The sequence below is a fragment of the Triticum aestivum genome, chromosome 4B (assembly GCF_018294505.1).
Source record: "Triticum aestivum cultivar Chinese Spring chromosome 4B, IWGSC CS RefSeq v2.1, whole genome shotgun sequence".
Classification (NCBI taxonomy): domain Eukaryota; kingdom Viridiplantae; phylum Streptophyta; class Magnoliopsida; order Poales; family Poaceae; genus Triticum; species Triticum aestivum.
In genome coordinates, this window is record NC_057804.1 from 644,603,399 (window position 1) to 644,610,968 (window position 7,570).

General features: G+C 42.4%; 1 long non-coding RNA gene across 1 annotated transcript; it reads left to right on the forward strand.

The window, feature by feature from the left end:
* Positions 1 to 1,741: 1,741 nt before the first annotated feature.
* On the forward strand, positions 1,742 to 6,023 carry LOC123093817 (uncharacterized). The gene is made up of 6 exons (XR_006445574.1): positions 1,742 to 2,466; positions 2,560 to 2,698; positions 3,248 to 3,312; positions 4,481 to 4,565; positions 4,682 to 4,734; positions 5,777 to 6,023. It is a non-coding gene; the product is annotated as an uncharacterized lncRNA (long non-coding RNA).
* The last annotated feature ends 1,547 nt before the right edge of the window (positions 6,024 to 7,570 follow it).

Genomic DNA, 7,570 nt, shown 5'->3' on the forward strand with positions numbered 1-7,570 from the left:
TTGGGAGGTCCTTCACAAAAAAACCTCCTTTTGGGCACTTGGAAAATGGAAAATGGTTTTTTCGTCCAAAGAAAATGAAAACTTCCTTAGGCAATATTGTTTGCCATTCCAATATGCACCATTGTGCACAATATGATATCATTTGAACAAACTATGCCATGAATGTGGCCATAAGATTGATCATTTGGGTTGAAACCCATGAATCTTCACACATGATAGCTCGTTTCTGAGAACACTTTTTTAAAATAATTGCCGTATTACAAGTTTATTATTTTTCCTCGTGACTTGGTCACATATAATGGCACAATGCGAAGGTTTTCCAATTTTTTGATTTTTTTTTGAATTTTTTATGCCCGTTTCAAAATGCGGTCAAAACGACGGGAATTACCGTTCCTAGCTAGTGGTTGAATCTTGGATTTTTTTGGTGTTTCTCTGATTAAATAGATACTTATGTACCTAGAAATGATTTTTGGAAAAAATAAAGAGCAAACTACGAGGCAGCCGCAATTCAAATTTGACCCGTTTCGTGCTAAATCGGCGGAAATTTGTCTTTTTCACCAGAGGTGGATCAAAACTTTTTACACCCAACCATTTGGTCAATTGTGCATTAAATATGGCCTAGTATTTTAGAAAAATGATTTGGTCCAATTTTGCAACAATTATTTGGGAGGTCCTTCACAAAAAAACCTCCTTTTAGGCACTCGAAAAATGGAAAATGGTTTTTTTGCAAAGAAAATAAAAACTTCCTCAGGCAACATTGTTTGCCATTCCAATATGCACCCTTGTGCACAATATGAGATCATTTGAATAAACTATGCCATGAATGTGGACATAAGATTGATCATTTGGCTTGAAAGCAATTGATCTCCACACATGATAGCTCGTTTCTGAGAACAGTTTTTTTAAAAGAATTGCCGTATTACAAGTTTATTATTTTTCCTGATAACTTGGTCACATATAATGACACAATACGAAGGTTTTCCAATTTTTGTTTTTTTTGAATTTTTTATGCCCGTTTCAAAATGCGGTCAAAATAGCGGGCTTGACCGTTCCTAGCTAGTGGTTGAATCTTGGAAAACTTTTGATGTTTCTCTGATTAAATAGATACTTTTGTCCCTAGAAATGATTTTTGGAAAAAATAATAACAAACAATGAGGACGCTGCAGTTCAAATTTGACCCGTCTCCTGCTGAATGAGCGGAAATTTGTCTTTTTCATGAGAGGTGGATCAAATTTTTTGACACCAAATCATTTGGTCAATTGTGCATTAAATATGTCCTAATATTTTAGAAAATTGATTTGGTACAATTTTGCAACAAATATATGGTAGGTCCTTCACAAAAAAAGTGATTTTGGGCACTCGGAAAATGAAAAATGTTTTTTTTGCCAAAAAAATCATTTCTCATGACATATTTTTAAAGATATTTATCTTATTTCATGTTTGTTACTTTTCCTGAAAACTTATTCACATTTGGTGACACAATGAGAAGGTTTTTCATTTTTTTTGAATTTTCTCAGGTCATAAAATAGCTGATATGATTTTAACACGCTATTTTTAGTCAACTACGACCAATTTAAATGGTCATAACATGGTACTGCATTCTGATTGGTCTGTGGACGTCTCACGCGGATCGTGCATGGAACACCGTCGGATGCTCGTGGATCCGACGGCAGTCCTCGGCCCACCACACCAACCCCAAGCCCACCTAAGCCGAAACCCTAGCTCTACTCGTGGACGTTTTCCATCCACCCCCCGCCTTCTTTCTTTCTGTGCCTCCTTTCTTTCTCTGCCCCTCGCTCCGTCACGCACCCACAATCCCTCCCCCGAAACCCTTGCTGCCGCCACCTACGCCTCTTGTTCCGGCGTGTTCCAGCGGGCCTCGCCGGCACGCATCCCAGATCCGAGCTCCCCTGCCTCCGCTCTTCCCCCCCCTCCGGCCAAATCCGCCTCTCGCGTCCCCGGTACTCATCCCGAACCCGGTAGCTCATCCACCCCCTCCCTCATCTCCTCGCTGCTGCCACCTCCTCCCCGTCCTGCAGCGGCGCGTCCCGCCCCTGACCGCCCCCTCCTCCTTCCTCGATGTGTCCCGCAGCGATTCCCATCGCGTCCCGCAGATGCCGTCCCTCTCCCTCAATCCCCACCGCGTGTTGATGCGCCAAAGCCCTCGCCTCCTACAGCTCCCTCATCCTGCCCGGCGACGAGCACTCGCCTCCGCCTCCCAGCTCGCGCCTCGCGCCGCCGAGCTATGGGGGCGGCGGATATCCGGGGACGATCGCCGCCATCGTCACCGCCCTCGGCGGGGGCCCCGCGGCCGTCGGCATCGTCCGCCTGTCCGGCGCCGACGCCGTCACCGTCGTCGCCCGCGTGTTCCGGCTGGCCAGGAAGGAGCCGGCGCCCTGGAGGCCCCGAAGCCACTTCGTGGAGTACGGGGTCGCGCTGGACGGAGATGGGGGCGTCATCGATGAGGTAACCGCGGCTTTACTGCTCTGCTTTCGGTTGGTTAGGGTTCCCCGCGCAAACTAGTGCCTTGATTTCCCATTTTGTTCGCCAAATCTGAAGGTGCTGGTGGTGCCCATGCTGGCTCCGAGATCCTACACCCGAGAGGATGTGGTGGAGCTCCAGTGCCACGCGAACGACCTTTGCTTGCGTCCCGTGCTGAGGGCCTGCTTGGAGGCCGGTGCCAGGCTCGCCGACCCTGGTTAGTTGCTTGCTCTGCTCACTCACCTCCTACTGGTCTAGATTATTTACGCTTGTAAACAAATATTCTAGTTCAGTTAGTTACGGCTATGATTGAAGTTCAATAGAAACAGTTATGTTAGCTACGGCTGTAGTTATAGTTATAGGGAAACAGTTTTGTCAGATAGGCAGACACTTTTTGTTTGAAGAATGAATGGTGAAGCTATCTTGGGATGTAGGTGTCTTATCTTGAACAAACTACTTTCGGCACCTCCGGACGGATAAAGAGTCCCTGTTGGTGTTAGCAGGCAGATTCATGTTGCTGGGAATCTCTCAATTGTGTTGATGCATGTTTTGCTCTGCTGCTTAGGGTGGATGCATGCTTGTTGATTGTCCGAGACTGCTTAGGGTGGATGCATGCTTTTTGTTTCTACTGCTTTTGTTGATTGTCCAGTGAGTTTCTCAACTAGGATTATGTAGGATTCTGTTCTGTTATGTCCCCCAACTTATGTATGTTCTGTTGTCTCTATATTAATAATGTATGCTCAACATATGTTTAATTTCTTTTCAGGTGAGTGAGCATCAATTGATCAGCTTGTGAACTGGATTGTGACCGCTCAAGAAGCTACAACTGAGGTTTATTTTTCCTGATCCCTTTTGTTTCTCTTTAGTGGCTGTTGCTTCATCCACTGAATCTTGATCTCGTGTTGACATGATCTAGAGTTAGAGCTAGCACATTCGCTCACACTTGACCTGGGTGTTCCAGTCTCTGTAATTCTGAACATGAATCACAAGAACAGTCTTAGAGAAATCATAAAACTACTAAAAATAAGCAGAAGTGAGAAGTACTACTCAAACATATCTGCTGGTTGTGCTTGTGGGTTCAACGTTTCTGCTGGCTCCATCCTTCGTTCTTACACTGCATTCTGTACTAAAAACAAACAGAAATGAAAAGTACTATTGAAACCTACCAGAGAACTGATCCGGTTGAAATGCTGATCAATGATCAAGCTCTCGACAAAATAATTCTCCAGTCATGTTGTTGATGGGCGATAACTGTAGTATGAACTTCAGGCAGGATTGCTAAATTTATCATGATTGTTGTTTATGTTTACATTTTTTCTAACTTTTAACACCTAGTATATGTTAGACTAAGTCATATGCAAATGCGAGCAACCTCGGGCCTGATACATGTAAAACGGTTCTGGCGTTCTCATCTCTGAGCATATTCTGTAACTGTAGCCTGCAAGGGGATTGAGCATATATGCATTTTAGAAATACTACTATTTTTAGTTGACAAACTCAAATAATGCAGCATGCATTGTCCTTTTCCCTGCACAAATAATGCTGTATGAGATGTGTGACCACATCATGTAATTATGCGCTGATGCAAGTTGTTTTTGGCTGTAATTTAAAGGAGTTGCTCATGCCGGTAGCCTTGACATGTAGGATATCTATAGTTTCTGTTGCTCATGCTCATCTGCAAGCTTTTGGATTTATTGTTAGTCAGATTTCTGTTTTACTTCTGTTTGGTTCTAGGATCTGTGGGTCGTGAGCAGAATTAAAAGCATTTGCGTTTGCATTCTCTGTTATATGTATCCAGCCATACCATCTTTCCGTTCTACGCACAGTTTATTGCATCTAACTAGTGCCTGCAGCTTGATTTGCTTGAATTTCTCATTATCTGATTTAACCCGTCGAGTTTGTATCTATAAGTTTATTTGATATGTTAAGCTTGACAACTACCCTTAGTTCTATGTTTCTTGTCTTCTAACACTTGTTTACTTTGATCTTGCGGTTTCAGCCATGGGCAAGGGACAGATTTGCATCGACATCGTGGTCATTGGCGAATCGGTAGTATTGATGTACAAGTTTACTGTAGTATTTTGGTATGCACTCCTGAACAAGTTAATGTTGTATTTTGGTATGTACTGATGTACAGGTTTAATGTGGTGTTTTGGTATGTACTGCTGAGTTCATAACCATTTTGTTTTACAACATGCAGATGATTGCCTTCATTCATGTTTCAATGTGAGCTCTAGGTCGAAGTTGCAAGAAGTAAGGATTCAGGATCTAGGCATGCATGCATGCTCTCTTAGCCCTGCTTCTGCTCCTTAGGAGATGTGAATTTCTAGGATTTTTGATGTACTCCCAGCATTTATCTCTTCTCTTATCTCTTTGTTGTTTTGCTAGAACCGTAAATCCTGATGCATGATGATCATGGTTTGTTTTTGTAGATCTGTTATGATGGCGCTTAAAATTTTACATGCCTGGATTCTGATTGAACTTGTTCTTGTAGGTCTTTCCACTTCTATGATTAGTTTAGTTAGAGTTGCACATGTCAGAACACTATATACCAATAACTCCCAGCTAGTGAGAAATGTTTTGTCACTCCATTAGCACATACTGGTTAGTGTTAGTCATACTATTTATGTACATGGAATTTGTTGTCAATTTTGTTAGAATGCAACCTTTTGGTAATTCTGGACTTCTCTTTTGCGGTAATGTAATGATGTTACATGTTTGCTGATTGTTGTATATGGGCAAGATGAATCCTATTGTTTTCTTTTTGATGTACACGCATGCTGATGGTTGACACTCATGAACAACAAGCAACCATTCTAGTTACTACCTAGGTGTTCAGAGATTGTTGTATTATTTATGTTCTTTTTACTCCCTAGTTACTACCTAGATACTACCTAGTTATTGTTCACATTGCCTGTTTTTCTTGGTGCATACATGTATCTCAAGCATGGTACTTCTGTGTTTGCTTAGGCGGATAGTGGGCAGATCTACTTTGCTGCTTTGCTGCTTACGATAGTGTTGCCATTGCATTTGTTTGGTTCTGGCCTCAGTAGCAGTATACTAATGCTTCAAGATCTATTTATTTTTCTGTTCACTATACTAATGCCTTAGCAACAGTATACTAATGATTGGTATTCAATTTGCTGCTTACGTTAGTGTTGCTACTGTTATCCATGCCCTCATGCTTGTGTATCTGTTTATTATTCTGTTCACTATTCTTTTCCTAGTTGTTCTTTGTTGGAAGATATTGCTTTCATTGACAACCATGATAATGATAATTTCCTCTCTTCTACAGGAGCTCTGGGTTGAAGAAGTTTGAAGAAGGGAACACTTCATTTTTGTAGCTAGTTTTATGTTCCTGGGTGTTTACTTCATAGATGTTCCTGGGTGTTCCTGGGTGTTTGTTTACTTCATAGATGTCCCTGGATGTTTGCACTTCCTGGGTGTCCTAAATTCCTGGATGATGTGGACTACCGCATGGTTGTAATATATATAATATACTCATTTTGGACGTCATGTGTGAAAATTTGTGTGGTTGAAGTATTGGAAATATTGATCATTTATTGTTTTTTGAGGTGATCCTTAATTGCTGATACATCAGAAATGAAGCAAATACTATTTGGGCCCTAAAAAGGCCACAAATCAAACAATTCAGAAGAAATGAACAAAAATCACTTAAAATCAATTGTGAAAAGGTGAAGGCCAAGAAAATAAAAAGGCCTAGGCCCAAAAATAACGAGGCTGAAATGTTGGGCTTGGCCCACCTACCTAATCAAAATTAATATGAGAAAAAAACACGAATAGGCTGGATTGCTGGGCTAGGCCCATGTAGAAAACCGAATTGGACCGGGTTGAATCTTGTGCCACATCAGCTTGCCACGCTGGATGCCTACGTGGCCTGGGGTGGTTGCTAGTGACCAAAACACCACAGTGGACATATTTTGGTCATAAACGTCCACGACCATTCCAGAAGAAAGGTCGCTATAGTCAGTTTACGACTGCCAGCTTTTGACCTTCTGTTTTTGGTCACAAAAAGGCCGCAAATGAAAAACCATGACCTTTCAGTGACCAATAGTGGTGGTCACAAGTTGACATATTTCTTGTAGTGGATGAGCACGATACCTTATGGTTTGAAGACCGTGTTTATGTGCCTAGTGACCGAGAGATCAGGAAAGTGATTTTGCAAGAGGCCCACAATTCACCCTATTCGATTCACCCAGGAAATACCAAGATGTATTTGGATTTGAAGGATACTTTCTGGTGGACCAGAATGAAGAAGGATAGTATGTAGCAGTTTGCGATGTATGTCAGAGAGTAAAAGCAGAGCATCAGAAGCCAACATGATTGTTACAACCATTGCCAATACCGGAATGGAAGTGGGATAAGCTAGGCATGAATTTTATTACGGGATTGCCAAGGACTTGTTCAGGCCATGACTCGATTTGGGTTGTAGTCGATCATTTGACGAAGGTAGCTCATTTCATACCAGTGAAGACCACTTACACCAGTGCTAAGTTGGCAAAGATATACATGACCAGGATTGTATGTCTGCATGGAGTTCCGAGGAGCATTGTATCAGATAGAGGAACCCAGTTTACCTCAAAGTTCTGGAATCAGTTGCACAAAACTTTGGGTACCAGGCTAGAGTTCAGTACAGCTCTTCACCCGCAGACAGATGGATAGACCGAGAGAGTCAACCAGATTTTGGAGGATATGCTGAGAGCATGTGCGCTAGATTATGGATCTAGTTGGGATGAAAATTTGCCATATGCAGAGTTTTCTTACAACAACAGTTATCAATCTAGTTTGAAGATGGCCCCTTTCGAAGCCTTGTACGAAAGGAGGTGCAGGACCCCATTATCGTGGGATGAAGTTGGAGACCGCCAGTTATTTGGACCGGATTTGATTAAAGAGTCTGAACAGAAGGTGAAGTTGATTCACGATAGGCTCAAGGTAGCCCAGTCCAGACAGAAGAGCTACGCAGATTCAAAATGCAAGGAGACAGTTTACGAAGTCGGAGACAGAGTTTACCTTCGTGTATCGCCACATCGAGGAGTTAAGCGCTTTGGAGTTAAAGGAAAGTTAGCGC